The following is a 17,271-nucleotide window of genomic DNA, read 5'->3' as shown; positions in this document are numbered from 1 at the left end:
AGATTACCCAAAGAGAACAGAAATGAGGGAGAGATAAAAGTTGAGGTTTTTCCCTCAAACTGCTTCAACACATCCTCAACTTGAAACACATCACTGGAAGATAAAGGACAGCTGTCAACATCTGTGTCAGTGCTGGCAGCAACATGAGTAAACTTACCCTTAAGTACATTGTTTAATTCTTCCCTACATGTTTCAAAAATAATTCCTCTTTGTCAAACTAAATATGGCTTTTTGATACAATTAGCTTTTTGCCTGGAGCTCTGGTGGTCCTGATATGAAAGGAATCTAGATACACATCAGTTCTGGTTTAGGTTTTGCATTTAAAAAAAAAAAAGATTAAAAATAAATCCTTCCTCTCAAGCTCATCTTCTCATAAATCCTATTAACAAGAGATATTCTGAGATAATTGCAACAGGAACCAGCATCTCTCCTTTCCTCAGTGACTTCTGATATTGTACATCATCATGACAAGGAAGAAGCATCCCTGCTAGCACCTATAAATAGCATTTTCATTCTTCTACTGCCCTCCAACTAAAAAATGTTAAAAAAAAAAGAAAAAAAAAAAAAAAAGAAAAGAAAAAAAAAAAGAAAAAAAAGAGGGCGGATCTCACATTACCACCTTCCCTTGTGGCCTTGTGGGGCAGATTAGTAGGAGGGGCTTTTCTTCTTTGCTCTGTTGAAGGAACCCAATAGTTTTAAACTCCTTCCTGCTCTGCTTCACCGACTGGAAGCTGGGCCACAGGCTGGAAATTGCCAGCAGGGCAGACAGACATCTGTGCAGTCCCACCTCCAGCACTGGCAGAGCATCCTCACCTCCTCAGGAAAGCCAACAAAAAATCCCAATAGAGGGAATGTGCCAGGGATGGCCTAGACAGCATTTTGCAGATACATCTGGGCCATTTGCATGGTTCTGTATAGAAGGCCCAAGCTGTTTCTTTCAGCTGTTACTTATAAATGGTACCAAGTCCCTCTGCAGGGAACAACAGGGGAAGAACAACTAACTCAGGCTCCAGGTTGGATCTCCTACAGTTCAAAGCTCCACTTTCAGAGAAGTTTGGTATCTGAAGTCAGCCAAGCCACATAACATGTGCTGTACAGAGGTAATGCAGGGCAGTGGTACCTTAAAGCATCCCTCACATTCAAGGATAAGCAGTTACAGTGGAAAAAAAAAGGTTAAATTAAGCTACTATGTGATGCTAATGGAAACTATAGAGCAAAACTATCCCTACACCAAACTTAGGAATCTTAATGTATTTTTGGTGTTAAAAGACACCACTGAGCATCTTACACCAATGCAGCTGCAGGACTTGGTCACTCATGTATTTGCCCTCTGCACTGAGTTAATGCCACCAATTGACAAATTAGCTGCTTTTGATGCACAGCACACAAATATCTTCATCATAAAAATACATAAACAGGTCTCAATATAATCACTGAAACTCGTGAGGGGAAAAATCTGCTCAGAAAGGCTTCTCCAGTTAACACATTCAATGTGACAATTTTAGCAGCCACATACATACTCAGTATGGTTCAATTTCCCCCCTAGATGTGTTTCTGATCCTAGGTAGGCAAAGCAGCTCATTTTTCCTAATTCTGAACCAGTGCATGCTAGTCTCCTTCAATCTCAATTAGCTAGTAGGAAATTTATTTAGAAAGCTGACAGGAACTATTTGGGGGATTAATGATCACTGATTTATGAATATTGAGTAGCATTTCAATAATCCAAGCAGAGTAATCACTTGTAGCTGAAGCCAGTTCTCCCAACCATTATAGTCTGTAGCAATCACTCAAACGCAGTTAAATGATTCTGATTTATGACCTTAACCTACAGGGCCCAGTACATTTGCTCTATCAGTGTGTAAATTCTAAAAACGCAATTCCCTGCACCTCTAGAGAGCCAATTTAAGTCAACATTATGCATGAGCTGAGCATGCTTGAATTCTCAGATCTCTTATTTCACTCATTAAATTTGCACTGAACATCTTGCAATTAAAATTTCATATAGATTTTTTTCTTATGATTGACATTTGGCCTTGGCAAAATGAGTTTAAATTTTGTTTCTCTAAAGATTTAGAAGGAGATAGATTGATCTAGACATTGTTTTCTGCAAGATGATGATGATGGACCACTAATGCTTTTATTAGCATTTTGAAAAGGCTCCCTTTTTGCTGGGAGACTGTCTATCAGTAGTAAGTGAAAGCAAGTCAGTAACCAAACCAAAGCCACAGCTAACACAGCAGCAACTAAAGTGTTGCTGCACGAAGTCTTGATGTGACCCTTCCCTGTTTTTTAGGCCAACATCATTAACTGGGGTGGAACAAATTGGGCCTTCCAGTACAAACCAATATGTGCTCATCTACCATGACTAACCAGCAGTTCTATTATGTCATTTAGAAAATAAGCCCAGGACAACCAAAAAGAGCAGAAAAGTACTCAAGTGATTTCAAAGTCCTGATGTGCAATGGTGAACACTGTTTGGATTGACTCAAACAGTGGATTTGTTGTGCTAAAATCTGGCAAATCATTTATTTTATCTCGTGTTCTGTCCTCCAGGCAATGTGTTCATCAAAAGAAGAACATTTGTACCCTTCAGGGAGCCATGTATTTACCTTCCATGCAGTAAAAGTACCTGATCACACAGGGCTGTCTGTGCATCAAGGACTTCACAACATAGGGACAAACATGATGACTGAGGGAGGGAAAAAGAATTTCTGCCTGAATTCATCAGCAGCTTTACAAGACTGCAATGGTAAGAGCATGTGGACAGAAAAGAAAGCACTACACAGGAGGTTTTTCTGTAGAAATACAGCTCCTAACATGGCACATCTACTTCATGCATTGATTTGGAGCATTAGGGTCATGTCAGTAATAAATAGCCACACACAGGCTGCAGTGGACGTGCTGTTATTAGCCCAAGATGCAAATCAAGAAGAAAATGCTTCAAAAACCTAAGGAGCTGACTAAAGGAAGCATCCACTGGACTAGAGAAACATCAATACACATTTATAATATCCATTTAGATCCACTGGTGCTAGTGGCAATGGAAATTAGCCTGGAGATAACATTTTAACTGCTGTTTCTTAATCTGCTTGACAAAAGATTATTCATTTGTCAAGACAGGTACTCACACACAGAGCTGAAGCAGGACCCAAATCCTTACATACTGAACACACAACTGAAACAAGAAAGCACTCTCCTCCTCCCATCACAAGAACATTTAAGACACTGAGGACTGTTCATCCAGGCACAAGGAAGAATCATTAATCCCCACATGTACACCACTCCCAGTTTAACAACTCTTCATTCCACCCAGCTGAGCACAGCATTTGCCTTTCAGCAAATTATAAGCAAAGGAAATAAGCAAAAATTTGTCTCGCTCTGGGAAGAGATCAATAGTGTACCTAAATTCCATTATGTAGCTAAAGGAAAAATCCAGTGTACTAGCCCTGGAGAATATCAATCTTGTAGCAGTACCCAAGGCATATTTTACTGCAGAGTAGTAAAGTCCTTACAGTCACAGCATAATTACACTAGCATTCCAGGTATTTTAATATCTCACTGAAATGAAAATTTGCTTCCATGTCCAGTCAATAATTCTGTCTCATCTCAGTGATGAACAGAGCTTAGTGGATAATTTGTTATGAATAATTTATTCACTGCGTTTCACCTTTCATCTTGCTGAACATTGTGAAGTTCTGAAATGGATTTGTTACACAGAACTATTCACAAATAACTCACACTTGTGGACCCTGTGGTCACAGCTCACCAAGAACATTGACACAGATTTGTCACCTGGTTACAAGGTGCTCTACCTGCTCCAGCACTACTTGGGCTCAGCCCAGCCAAGCTGCACTCCCAGCTGCAACTCAAGTTCAGTCTCAGGTATTTTAGTTTAAAATGCTTGTTATGTACCTCAGGATCTAGAGAGGATCCAGCTGTGCTCTGGCCCCACTGGTCTAAGTGCTGTGTGAAGGACCACAAGAACTGAGGGTCTCAGGAGGCAAAACACTGGGAGTTACCACCAGACTATTTTACAGATAGGAAATTTAGACAGAAAGCAAGTATTGCTTCACTAAGTTCAGACAGGGAGAGGAAACACCAGCCTACAGTCATGATTGGTTTTCTGCCTTAACAGCCAGACAAGGCTGTAAAGCCCCAAGAACTTCTCAAGGTGGCTCAGTTGAGATAGCTGAGAATTTTCTCAAGGAATCATTTGTTGTAAAAACAAGGATTTCTCTTTCTCTCTCCTCCTGCACAAGTCAGTTTATTGTCAGTTTTGCTATAAGGAGCAAAATTTTCCAGTCCAACCTCTGAAGCAATTGACAGATTTAGAGCTGGACAGACCCAATGAAAACAAAACAAAGAACAAATACCCCAAATGTTTTATTTTCCTCTGGTGTAACAAACTTTTACATTAGGGGTATGGCAGCTCAAAAAACAGTTTTCTCCCAGAGGTAATTCATCCCTTCCCAATCTCCTAGAAAATAAAAAGGCCACCATTGCAATGCAGATTTTGGGGCCAGGCAAGTGGTATTGTATAGATACAGCACCAAACTCACAGGGACAACAAATCCTGGAGTTGAGAGGCTACTAGAGGCAGCTCCCATTAGCACCAGTGCTCTCTGTGTAAGATGCTGCCAGCAGTACAGTAGAAAGATGGGATTTTGTGTAGCTGATAGTGTGCTTGTTACTGTTCTGAGTTATTTTTCTGAAGAGGTCATACAGAACCATAAAGGAATTTAGGTCACAAAAAGCCTTTGAGGATGATCCAGCCCCACCCCTTGCACAAAGCAGGGCCAATTTCAGTGTTAGATGATGTTGCTCAGGGTCTTTTCCTGTCAAGTGTCAGGTATCTCCTAAAATGGAGTTCACAGCTTCTCTGTGGGCCTGTACCAGTGACTGACCCCTCCTTTAATGCAATTTTTAATTGAGAGATCACATCCTGATCTGTTCTTCTGCTGCAGACTTACTGAGAGTCCACTCAGTCCCCTTGTCCAGTTTGTTGATAAAGCTCTTGGAGAAGTGGCTCCAGCTGAGCCCTGAGCAGCACCACCTGTGACCAGGTGCCAAGAGGATTTGACAACATAAATCCTTTGTTTCACTTACAAACACACCTTGGAACACAGGACCTGTTTGCTGCAAAGCACTCAATGACAATGGGCTTTAAATTCAGCTTCAGGAAGTGATGTCCATTTCACTGTGAGCTAAATTCCTCACAACACTTCTTCTGTAAAGTTTACCAGTCTGTAGATGCATACCCCAAGATCCTTAATCAGAACAGGAGTTTTTTATATAGAAATAAAAGGTGACATATTAACACCACAAAAGACAGGAACCAGGTGCACTTTCAGAATCAGATGTTGGGATGGCCTGCTTGTCAAAACCCTTTATGTGAGAAACAGAAAAACCACAGGCTGGCATTCATGCAAATTGCACTTATGTTCCCTGCTCATTATTATCTCACACTTCAGACTGTCCAGGTTTTTTTTTTTTGTTGTTGGTTGGTTGGTTGGGTTGGTTTTTTTAGTGAAAAGATCTAGGCAACACTCAGTATGCACAGAAGAGCAAAGCACTGCTACAAAACAGATGGTACAACTGAATATTAAGCAACCCTGTATGAAGAACATTGCTTTTAAGAAGAACCCAATTTAAAACTAATAAATTATGGACTGTAAAACTGGCTAGCAAAATAAATGCTTCTCAGCTTAGGTATTATCAGGGCAATCTAAAGGAGAAATTAGTCTCTGGTTCATGCAGTTGGTGGAGTCCTTTCCAGCTGTGGAATGTCACACACCCAAGGTGTAGGCACTTAACCTGAATCTGTAGTATAAACTCTTCCTGCTCACCTTAGTCCCCAAATATTTTACTATTGCAACTCTGCTGCTTTGTGGAAAAGAGATGTGCCAGATTTCAGTTAATTAGTCTGCCATAATCAAAGCTTTCTATCCACAAGATCACATTCCTTTAGGACTACTACAGGGCAAAGATACTCTTGAGGCTCCAAAGCCTGAAGAAGCAAGTCTGCTTCCTTGAATACAGCCAAAAATCAAAATACAGCTGCCCTCTGCTCCCATCCTTTTCCAGGTAGGGCTCAGTAATCTCCCTCTAAAGCTTGTGCCTTTATCTTTCCCCCATTTTGCCTGCTAAGTGGAAATAAAAAAGAATAGGAACAAGCTGGCATGTAATGAGAAATGAAAAAGTCATAACAGAATTCTAAATTCCATGTTAGTTTAGATTTGAAGTGGTTTGGCCACCACTCAGCACCAACACTAAATATCACAGGAACTGAATGATACTCAAGTGAGAAAGCACTGTGCAACCCAGCCCAAGGCTGCTTATGCTCATCTGACTGCCTCAGATGGCAGCACTCCTGATAAAAACACAAAGCCATGACCTGATGGAGGCCAATTCAACAATAATTCACTTATTTTTGGTGAATTTTAATTCACCTTTTAGGAGAATTGAATAGACACCCAAGGAGAGGAGTGTCTTGAAACAGTCAACAGCACAACAGAAGGAAAGAACCAGGAGGGAGAAAGCAGGCCCACACCTGGGAGTGGAATCCCAGGTCAGGATCTCAGCACTTAGGAGTTTAATTCAAAAATTCAACTGCTGTTTAGGTTGCCTTTTAAAATATGGTTATATATAAAACACAATTAATTTTATATTATCATGAGTTGCTATAGAAATATTAGATAACTTCACCAAACAATTAACAGACATTTGATTATGGAAATTGAAATCTTCAGAATTATGAGGCTCTACTTTATATCTGTATTATAACAACAGCAAGATTTACAGAACTCTGAAGAATAATTCTTTAGTTTCACACACATGTGTAATTGTCTTAAAAATGTAAGAGTCATCAATGATAAAATATGGTTATAAGTAATTAACCACCTAATTAAAATCAAGAAATTAAAAGTAATTGATGTTCAGATAAAACAGTCCTTCCCAGCTGGATTTCAGCAGTCCATGAATCTAAGCAATCCTGAAAATGGAAGAAATTAAGAGATGCTGAACACTTTTTATGGGAATTTGCAATGTGAAGCAACAGGGAACAGCAGGGTAGAACATGCCATGATGATTAGTGGTCTGTTTAATCAGTGCTGAGATGTCATCAGGCAGAGATGGCAAATGCCACCTCACTATGTTACAACTAAGTTTTCACAAAGATGAGATGTGGAAGGATGGGAAGAAAAGAGTTCCTGCAGGACCAGAAAAAATCTTTGCCAATGCAAAGAGCAGATACAATTAAAAACATAAAACATTAAAAAGTTGGAAAGTCTCAAACATTCAGTTGAAGGACTCACATTTGTTCTCCTGTCCAGCACTGTACTGCAGATTTGGGGAGGAAAAGCAGCAGCACCTTATTGCACATCAAAGTGTTCCTCTAACTCTCATCCCAAGTTGTAACCTGCTGGGGAGACATCAATGAATTTAAAGTGTTATTAAGTGTTTCAACAAAACACCAGCAGCTGAGACTTGTTACTCCACAGTCACAAAGTGCTACCTAAACAGTTATTACTGCCAGTTGTGTGTTCAGAGACAATTCTCTGGGACAGGATAAGACAAATTGCTGTGACTGAAACAACTGAACAATAAATTGTAGGGTGATTCTGAGGTCAGGCATTGCAGGGAGCTCCCCTGTTTAAGTCAAAGTGCTAGAGAATTATTAATGTCCAAATTTACACAGGCAATTCAGTGAGATGTGGCCACATGAATCCTAAACCTTAAATTAATGGGAGAACTTAGGTGTAGGCTAATATTCTGCACTGGAAAAAGGTTCCCTGTGTCCCATGCTGACTGGAGTCAGTGTGTGCAGAGCTGAAGACATGAGAGACAGAGAGTGCAGAGCTGGAGACATGAGAGAAGCCCCACACTGTGTCTGCAGACAGACAGACCAAAGGCTCACAAAGAATTTCACCTGCTTCTGCTCCACATTGTTACAAAGTTAAGCACTTGCTTCAAGGTGGTCCCTGGTGAGGGCACCTGAGCACATCCTTTAAGAACTCACATGGGTAAGAACACTCATGTCAAGGACTTTTAAAGATGCTACATGACCTCTTGAGCAGGTGACTTTCTAACCTGGGTTTTGCTGGAGGCCTCTCCTGAAGGGCCATGGCAGGACCTCCGGTGTGGTAGCCTGGACCTCTGGAACAAACAGAACTTTTTCTAGTTTTTCAGAACTTTTTCATAACCTTTTTCTTTCAAATACTGTTCTCTTGGGAAGGGCTGGCAGAAGATGCACATTTGACTTTTATAGATTTTCTATACTTATTTCATGACAATTTTTTCCAGTCAGTAGACAGTCGATCTCAGTAATTTACTCCTTTCCAGCCCCAGAAATATGGAAAAAACCCATTCTTTTCAATTTTTGAAAACTGGCAATTTCTACAGAAATGTATTAATCTTTAAATACACATTACAAGAACAACTGTCTACCCATAGGGAATGATCTTTTCCATCCCCTGAACACCAGACTCAAGGAGTCTGAAACTTTAACATACCTCTCAGAGACAGCTTTTTTCTCTCCATGTTCAGGAGCCACTTGCAGACAAAAAGCCTATCATTTACCTCTGGTTGTGTTCCAAGACAGATTTCTAATGCAGCTGTCATGATTACAGTAAGGCTTTACATTTGGCTCACTGCTGCCCACCCACTGGAGTTTATGAAACACTGGCTTGGTACCTCACCTTCCCCACCCCCCAATCCCACTGCTAGAAAGTGGCTGCAAACCAGCCAGAGCCATCCCCTGGCAGGTGTGTTTTGAGAGCAGAATGAGGGACTGCAGTTGATTTCAGCCTTTTTCCAGCTAGATCTGGATATTTCTCAAAACTGTCAGACTACTTTTCTAAGTTTCTGTCTGCTCATTGTTAATCACCACTATAATTCCAATCTTTTCCACCTACTGTGAACAATAAATTAAAAAGAGGAGCCATATAGTCAGAGGAAGACTTTATTATTAGGTTTTTTGACTTAAAATGCCTGTAGCTTGCCACGCTGACTAATGTTCTTTGGTCAGTAAATAATATACCACCTGCTGAGCCAACCATGTGCCCAGAATGCAAGTGTACTGCTAGGTGACTCAAAAAAGACCATTTTCCTTTTCAGCTCCATGCTTTTTTTCTTAAAAGGCATTTGCAGCAGCCCCCTCTCATTTCTAGGAACAGGGAATGCATGGACCACACACGGATTTGTATAACCACTATTACACAAGCTCATTATTCCAGCCTTTACCCTAGCACCCAGCACTGAAGGCACAAACAAGCATGACATGAGCTGCATTCCAGTGTCCACAGAGGGAAAGACAAAACATGCCAACACTCAGCCTCTCTTCTCCACACCCTCTCCTTCTGTTCTGAACTATCCCAAACTCGCTCTGGGGCTAAAAAAAAGCCTGGAAAAGCAGCACAGTGCTTCCTCATTAGACTTCTCAAATGTCTGCTTGACCTTGTTATAAAAAAGGGTAAGCCACAGGTACCAGGCTCTTCTTTTTACCCCATTATTATGTGTCAGAATTACAGGGCTGTTGAGGTTGGAAACCATCTAGCCCAGCCTCTTGCTCAAAGCAGGACCACCTACAGCAGCCTGCTGAGGACTATGTCATGCTGGGGTCTGAATATCTCCAAGGAAAGACACTATAACCCCTTTGGCTAACTTGTTCCAGGGTCTGACTGCCTTTACAGTAAAATAGTTTTTTCTTACAATTAAATGAAATTTCCTGTATTTCACATGTGCCCACTGAAAACCCATTTTGTTTGCCTTGATCAAACCTCTCTTTTCAAGTGAGTTTTCTTTAAACTAAATATACCTGGGAGCATTATCTGTATCAAAGGGGGTGGAAAGAAGTTCCATTAAGATTTATACATCCACACCACATCGGCCTGAACAGCTCAGTGATCAAACATACACCTTGAAAAGCTGCAGCCCTGGTGAGGTTTTTTTTTCCTGCCTTCAAGAGGCATTTGCTTCCACAGGACTTTGTCTCCTTAGCTGCTCTTGAGCAGTTCAGATGAATTTTGTTCCTTAGTCAGGTCAGGCATTTATTAATTGCCCTAATGGCCAAAGAGTTGTTTAAATTTCATCACCTCTGGATGAGTTGGTGCAGAGATGGATTAAGTGGATTTCAAATGCTCCCTGCTTCCAGTGTAGTCTGAGAAGCAGATTAGAAGTCACAAGAAAATGCAGAATGAAATTAAAAGTGACCCTACAGGAATCTGCATCAGGAGTTTTCATGGAGAAAAGGTTCGTAGTGATTGAATTCTTCTGTCATCACCAAGTATAAGCAGTACCAGAATATTAACTCAGCAGTTCTGTACTTGCCAGAAGTAAGAGGTACTGGATTCTGTAAGGACCCACACAAAGCTACCCTGCAATAGCTAGGTAGCTCAGAAATGCAAACTGAAATTATTATTACATATACTAAGAACTTTCTCCTATAAACATATAAATTAGAAGAAAATCATCCACATTAGCTTCTGTCTAAGCACTAGATTTGTTTCTGCTTTACAAAAGGCAAGTCCTTCATTTTCTTCAATTTTCTCACCATGCAGGATTTATGCTTGGCTTTATCTGTTCTATTATTTATTCTGTTCTTAACAGCTACAGATCACCCATGGCAAAACAGAAAAGAAGAAAATAATTGTAAATGAACACTTCCACTTTGTTAGGAGGGGCCTTCCTCCCTGAAAAGCATTACAAAAGAAGAAAAGAAACAGATTTGAGACTCATAATAAATTCACATCCAAGTGAGAACAGCAAAATAATTTCTTATTATACATTAAATGTCATGGAGGTTCACCACATTCATGAAAGCTCTGAGCTGCATGGATTCAAGGGACAAAAAGAACAAGGCTGTGCATCCACAGACAACCCCTCAAACATGCCAAAGAGGCTCCACTGTAAGGGCTCAGATCTCCCCACTCCCTGCCAAGCTTTTCTTTATCAGATCTGCCTTTTCTCTATTAACTAATTTTTTTTTTACCCTGAAGAAGATTCTAAGGCTGTGCTACTTTTAAATAATGAAATGGACATTTCCCAGTGGTTTGAAACACAGTGCAAACGTGGCAAGATTGATTTTCCTCTGGGGAAGAATGCACTTCAGCAATATGTTAAGAGAGAAGGCTTCACAGATAATAGTTTGCATACTTAAAGCTTTCTCTAAGCTGGGAAATTATTTTTTTAAATTGTTTTATTAACGTCTACTAATGTTAAGACAGAAAAAATAAATTCTCATATTACACATTAAAAAAATCCAGTCTTCTGTAATATGCACAAATTAATTAACATTTGAATTAACTCCACTTCTAAATCTGTTTTTCATGTTGAAGCACAAGGGATGGGGATATTGATTATTAAGTCTTTCAAATCAAGTCTAATACACTCAGGATGTTAACAAGACTGAAACCTTCTGGAATTAGAGCTCTGTAGTCTGCTTTCCCCCATCACTATTCTTGTTGTCAAGTTCTTTTTAAAAAGCAGCACAACCCAAAATCTTGATGTCATCAGAAAGTAATTTTGAAACCTCCTATTTATTGCTGTTCCACAGCAGCTCCAGTCACTGAGACCACTTCCAAGTCATGACTGTGCAGCTGATGACAGACAGAAGATGTGGAAGGTTTATTGATGTCACTATGCCAAGAAACTGTTCCCAAGCAGATTTCTACCTGATGACCAAGTCTAAGAACCAAGGGGCAGCATCCAGCTCTCTGTAAGCAGTGACAGGATTCCTCCCCCCTGTGATGCAACACCAGGACCACAGGCTCCCAGTGCACAACATGGGAAAGAGGCACCTCCAGGGGCAGCCTGGATCCTGTGCTGCAGATGGGGTAAATCTCCAGGGATTCTGCAGCATCTCTTGTCCACAAGCTGCTGGGTTACCAGAGCTCTGCACACACCAGCAGCAAGGAGCTCTCAAGCAGTGCATCTTGCAGAGAGAGAGCAGGCAGACTGGAAAGATGCTGGGGTGTGTTGGGAGGAGGTGTTTCCCCTCTAAAGGAGAGGATCTAAAAGTAGACCTGAGCAGAGAGCTAGCTGAAGCCAACAGATCAAGCAAGCACCCAAAGCTTCTGAGACAGCAAGCAGTTCCTGGGTATGGCTGAATCCAAGCATGCAGTCAGTCCTGGACAGGTTCTCAGGGCAGGGTTCTGCCACAGGCCCCCAGCTCTACTGGAGCAACCAGGAATCAGATTGCACTGCGTTGGTCACAAAGCATCCCAACAGGCAATTACTTATGACTCGTGGAAAAATATTTGACATCTGTTTCTTAAACATAGCCAGAAGTAGATTGCTGCTCAGACTTCGAGGGACAAGAGGCTGCTGGGGAAGGTCACACAGCTCCCTGTTTTCAGGGCCATCCAGTCACATTCCAGCCCTTGAACACCACTCCTTGGGAAAAGACAGGACAGACTCCACTCCCCCTACCCCTGCTGCAGCACCCCAAGAGCTTCCCCCTGCAAATTCCCAGCCAAGCAGCTGGGAGCTGAGCAGAACAGGAATGGGAGCTGGCATACACAGCTCTGCTGGGCAAAATCCCTGTTCCTTCCCTTCCCAATCACAGACACCAGGAGTCAGCTAGGAATCCAAATGCCTCAAGAGGGAACTACAGCTGTGATTTCTAAAGGGGAACTGGGGGTATAGAATAACAGAAAACTAAAGCACATTGTTTCATCTCTTTAGTCAAAACAATTCCTTTTAACTGCAATATACTTTGCAGCTACAACCTCATTCTTCTTGGTGGGGAAAAAGAGACTCCCCACTGAGAATTAAATGATCTATTTAAGCAATATGTTCAAAAGATACTGTAAGCTTTTAAATTACCAGCTCAAAAACACAGCATAAATAAAATACCAACAATGGAAGATCATGTGTAAATCATGCTATTATGCAGAGCTGTAGCAAAAAGTACACAGAGCAACTGGGTCATATCTTCCATCATTTGATTTTTTTTTTTTTTGGTGTTCAACACATTCACGAACAATAAAGTTAGAATAAATGGCCTTACCTAAACAAAAGGGGTGTGTATGAGCAAAGCATTCTGGAAAAGTTCCCAAGGGTCTAACAATAATAATAAATATTTGCCAGTATAATTCTGTTAAGGTATCTGGAGTGAATTCCTGGGTTCTGTGAGGTCAGCAAGAATTTTACCAGCAATTCCAGCAGAAGCAGGACACCACCTCTGGACTTCCATTCAGGACTTACTGCTCAGGGAGAAGCTAGCTGAGCACAGACCTGGTTAATGACTGTTCATCCACAGGGACAGCAGTAAAACTCACATCTATACTTCAGATGAACCTAGGCAATGCTGGTATTTTAAGAAAGTGTGATTCACACAGAAGTATCTCATTACTTTCAATCTTTACTATCAGCTGTAGAAGAAAAGGAGGTGCAATTTGTCGTTCCTCCCAAATCCCAAGCCCCAGTAAGCAAATGGAAGGCAGGATGGGGTCCTTTGAATGCTGTGCCATTGAGGTTAATGGGAGATTTAAATGCACAAGAAAAGCAGGATCCAGTCATAAGAGTATTTGAGAAAGAATCATGATAGTCATAAAAATGAGAGGATATTTATTCAAAAACGCCTCAGTATCTCCTAAGTTATTTCTTTTCCATAGTCCTTTCTCAGCTGACTCAGTGCTGCTTCTGCTCTCCTTAATCTTTCCTTTCTAATTCTTCCTTTAAATATTTATTAAAAATTTGCACAGATGGGGAAAAAGCTGGAGATCTGAAACAAAATTAATTTAATAAGGAAAGGACTAGAAGCCCATTATTGGTTTAGGCAGCCTCTTTTCATGCTGTATATTGTAACTAGGAATAATTAATTTGAAAGTCCTTGATCTTTGGGAGCTTTTTCATTAATATTATTATTATTAATAATAGCAATTCACATTCACTCTCCCCACTTTCCTCTTGCTGGCTCTAAGTACTTGAGTGCCTCTGGGCACTCTCACACTGCCACAACACAGAGGCTGGATTTAAAAGCTCTTGCTTTCTCAGAGGTCCAACAAAGGACTGAAGTGCAGGCAGGATGCTGCCAAGGCCTCTCCACCTACCCAGGAGACAGCCTGGCCCAGGAGGTGGGTTGTATTGGCAACCCACTGGTGTATTGTACAACCCCTGGCTGGGCTGTATTGGCAAGAGATGGGGAAGGGCTGAAACTGTAGGAGATTTGCCCTTGGGAAGGGGGTGTTAGATGAGAGCAAGGGGAAGCTTTGGAGCAGAGAGCTGCACTGAGAGCTGGAGCAACAGCACAAACATCTCACACACCCATGCAACAGGCATGGGCTGCAACCCCAGGAACCAGAGCTGCAAGGGCACAAAGGGCAAACACCTCACCTGGCACAGCCAGGGATCCAGCAGTGCCAGCAACAGCCTCAGCTGATGGGGCCAGGAGTTCAGTGGCAATCTGGGGGAACAACACATCTTGACTTCAGTCCCATCACCCAAACAAAACACTTTGTCACACTCAGGTAAGGTGTATTTCCATTTGTTGACCACAGTATGATAGCAGTTACCTGTACCAGAAAGTAGAGCCCCTTGCTATTATACCCATCCCAATGTCAATAGGAGCAGGGACTGCATGACATGCAAACCATCTCCAAAAACAGTGCAGAAGGACAACTGGCAGGGCAGCCACAGACAGAGCTCTGGATCCAAGTGCCATGTCCTCTGAGGCCCCTGGGATACCACACTCCACACTGGACTGCACTGCCTGCTTTTAGCTTCTAGGCTGTGAAGTGTGAGATGGACCATCCCTCAACATCTCATCCAACACTTACTGCCACAGGGCTCTACTCATAAAGACACAATGGCAGGTATGCAAAACATAATGGTGAATCAAGATAAACCCAGCTCTGTCTCCAGTTTTTGAGGACAGTACAACACTGGTTTGTGGAGGTTTCTGTGATTTCATAATGTAGATACAGGGGGCTTGGTTTTTCAGAAACATTTTCTTCTGATACTCAATCCCCAACTGCAGGAGACAACTCCAGCATTAGAGCCTCATCTGGAATAGCAAAGACACAAAAAACCCACAAAAGAAAATACCAGCATTCTCCATAAGCACACATCTCCATCAGAAAATTCACTAGAGGTAATTCCAAAAGCAGGACAAGCAGCAAACAAACTTGGGTGAGGAACAGGAATGATGGCCAAGTGTTGGCCAGAACATTTCCCATGTCCTAAGCATGCACACAAACAGCCCTGAAAAGCATCACTTAGGTATTCCCTTGATCTACTTTTTGATGCCTGAATCCTTATGAAAGTCCTGTCTAAACCCTCCAGGCAGGCAGTCTCTCTCAGTTAACTGCACAACTCTAAGCAAGCTGTTCATGTTTTTTCTGAAGCTTATGCAGAGAAGGGGATACTTCTGGAGGGAAATTCCCTCTTGAGCAACACTCTGGAACATCTGAGGAGGACTCTGTGTCTCTTCTGGTTGTAGAGAAGTTCAATACCCCATTAGTGGAGTTAAAAGCATCTCACTGAGTGATTTCAGGAAAAGCACAGAGTTGCAGAGCATGCAGGCAGTAAGCCCAGCAGAGAGTTCAGTGTGCCCCAGAGAGCTGCTACCAGCTGGCTGTGCAGTGCTCCACTTGTCTCCCCTCCAGACTGCTGAAGCAGGCAGGTACTGCCCATGCACCCTTTAGACTGCTCAGAGCCTCCCATCTAAGCTGATTAAAAAAAAAAACAGAGAAACTGCACTAGATCAGAAAAAACAGGTCTGGGGATGAAAACTATGGGCCTTGAGAGCAGCTGAGACACAACACTGCATCTACAGGGAGAGGAAACCCAGCAAATGCAGACACCTGGGCTGCCTGCTGATCCCCATCCTGGCCAGTTACCATGAGCACTTTGCTGGATGCTCTTTGGGTTTTATGTGTACCCAGTGGGTCAGAGAAAATCTTTTTTTCATAGAGAGCTTTGACTCTTTCATGTGGCAAGTGTTATGCACGGAAAAATATTATTAAATGAAACACAAACTGGTCTTCACCTGTGCTTATTAACCAACGTGTTAATATGATAGAAATAACTGCAAAATAGATAAAGCACTTATTTGAGAAACTCCTATCATTTCACCCAGACAACCTTTCCTGTTATAATGCAAGCACTGTGCTTAACTCCATCCAGCACTGTCTAATCCATACTGCCTAAAGACACAAATCCTATCTTAAAATTTGCACAACAGCAGTGTTACTGTACAACAGATCTGGGGAGAAGAAAATCTCAGGATGTGTCTTTAAATGTTCATTTTCTTTTACATAAAATGTACAAGATGGCTGGAAAACACATTTAAATAAAAGCAAAGCCATCATACAGCTGCTACAGAGCATTTTCAGCCTCCTACAGAATAAGGGTATTTCAACATAGTTTATTTTTTCCTGATTTTGTTTTTTTTCCTCATACATTTTTTATTACGCCTTGAGGCAGGATTTCTTTCAGGACAAACTTTTTCTTGGTATTTTCTCAAGACCTACTAATTATTGTTCTTTGTAAATGTTTATGCTCTGACTCCAGTCACATTTTAATTCATGCATTTTTGTCAATTGCCAAATAATTTATTTCCAAAAAAACCTACTGATGGACTGCATTTCATCACACTGGTTTTATCCATCACAAATTAAGAGGAAAATACAAAACCCAAGGTATTTAACTTCTGAAAACTAAGCACTCATCTTTTTTCTTTTGAAATCATAGTCAACTCTTCAGACTGATCCCTTCACTCATTTTTTTGATATGTTTTAATTGAATGAGTGCAATTTGGGGGAAAAAAAAAAAGTTGTGTAAATGGCCTGCTGTTTCTTTACCCTGGGCATAGCTAAATCCATAGCAGAGCAGGCAGGACTGGTTCCCTTCCTTCAACCTGGCCAGAGCCACAAGGTGAAAAAGAGTTTGCACTGCCTGGTGGCAATCACTCAGGTGCCCCTGGGGGCTGGATGCAGCCTGGAGCTCTGAGTTTAAGAGCACTGCTTTGGAGCAGAGATTACACAACACTTAAAAATACTCCCACCTGGGGGGTTTCCAGCTTGCTATTAAAGCTGGTCACCACTTTTATTGTCAAGTATTTATGCAAAGCCATTGTTTCAATTCCCACACTCCCTTCCCTGCTGAGCCAACAGAGCAGAGGCCAGAGCTGCAGAGTGGACACACAGAGCTCCTACAGTCACCTGTCTATAGGGCATTTCATTCATCCTGACAGCAGCAATCAGTTCAATCAGGACTTCAAAAACTAAATCATAATGAAAAAAAAGAGCAGCAGGTCAGCATGTATTACTG

The 17,271-nt window shown here is 41.6% G+C and overlaps 1 long non-coding RNA gene across 3 annotated transcripts in view; it reads right to left on the bottom strand.

The window, feature by feature from the left end:
* Positions 1-17,271, bottom strand: part of LOC139806096 (uncharacterized) — a 111,210-nt gene that overhangs the window by 64,234 nt on the left and 29,705 nt on the right. For all 3 annotated transcript variants that reach the window (XR_011730102.1, XR_011730103.1, XR_011730104.1), the window contains exon 2: positions 14,328-14,404. This is a non-coding gene — a long non-coding RNA (uncharacterized lncRNA). The remainder of the gene's footprint in view (positions 1-14,327; positions 14,405-17,271) is intronic.

Source organism: Heliangelus exortis, chromosome 21 (genome assembly GCF_036169615.1).
Source record: "Heliangelus exortis chromosome 21, bHelExo1.hap1, whole genome shotgun sequence".
Taxonomy (NCBI): Eukaryota; Metazoa; Chordata; class Aves; order Apodiformes; family Trochilidae; genus Heliangelus; species Heliangelus exortis.
The sequence above is the reverse complement of the archived record's forward strand: the minus strand, read 5'-3'. Positions and strand labels throughout refer to the sequence as shown.